Here is a 709-nt window from a genome sequence, read left to right as displayed (position 1 = left end):
GACCAGAAAGAACTAGGATGAGCAGATTATTAATTCAGAGTGAGAAAAGCTGTTTGTCAACATTGGAATCCAATCTCAAAGCACAGTAATCTTCTTAGTGGCACAGGATTGTAGTAAGGCTCTAAATGTAATAATTAACTTTCTAAGAGGTGCACCTGGACTCTCCTTTGCTAACTGTAAAAATAATAAGTGAATAAAGTATCTACCACTAAGGTTTTCCTTATAGAGCCTTTTTTTTTACATATTATTCATATTTTCTGATGGAATATGGGTAGCATGAGCTAATAAAACACTTGAAACTTGTTTTTCAGACTACTACTAAAGAGCCAGGGTTGGGCTTTTCATAAGTACTGTTTATAGCAGCGTCTAGTCACCAGGTATAGGAAATGTACCATCTCTGGGCTGGGTACCTCTCAGTCAATTATATCAGGTGCTAATCCGGCAATAATCAGTCAGGTCTTATCACATGTCCACAATTTGAAAAGCATGGTAGAAAACAAAGTACCTCCTACAGGCAAAGCCATTACCCCAGTTTGTAGGGCCAATCACTGAAACATTTTCTCTCAGGATCCAGTGACAACAATGAGTAATATAGACTTGATTTCTGGTTCTAAATTTGTTCCTTTATATCTGGAAATAAATGTCCTATCCTTTGCTCACATATACAACTCTTATAGATTTGTAAATAATATTTTGTTTTATAAATTAA

The sequence above is a fragment of the Manis javanica genome, chromosome 1 (genome assembly GCF_040802235.1).
Source record: "Manis javanica isolate MJ-LG chromosome 1, MJ_LKY, whole genome shotgun sequence".
Taxonomy (NCBI): Eukaryota; Metazoa; Chordata; class Mammalia; order Pholidota; family Manidae; genus Manis; species Manis javanica.
The sequence above is the reverse complement of the archived record's forward strand: the minus strand, read 5'-3'. Positions refer to the sequence as shown.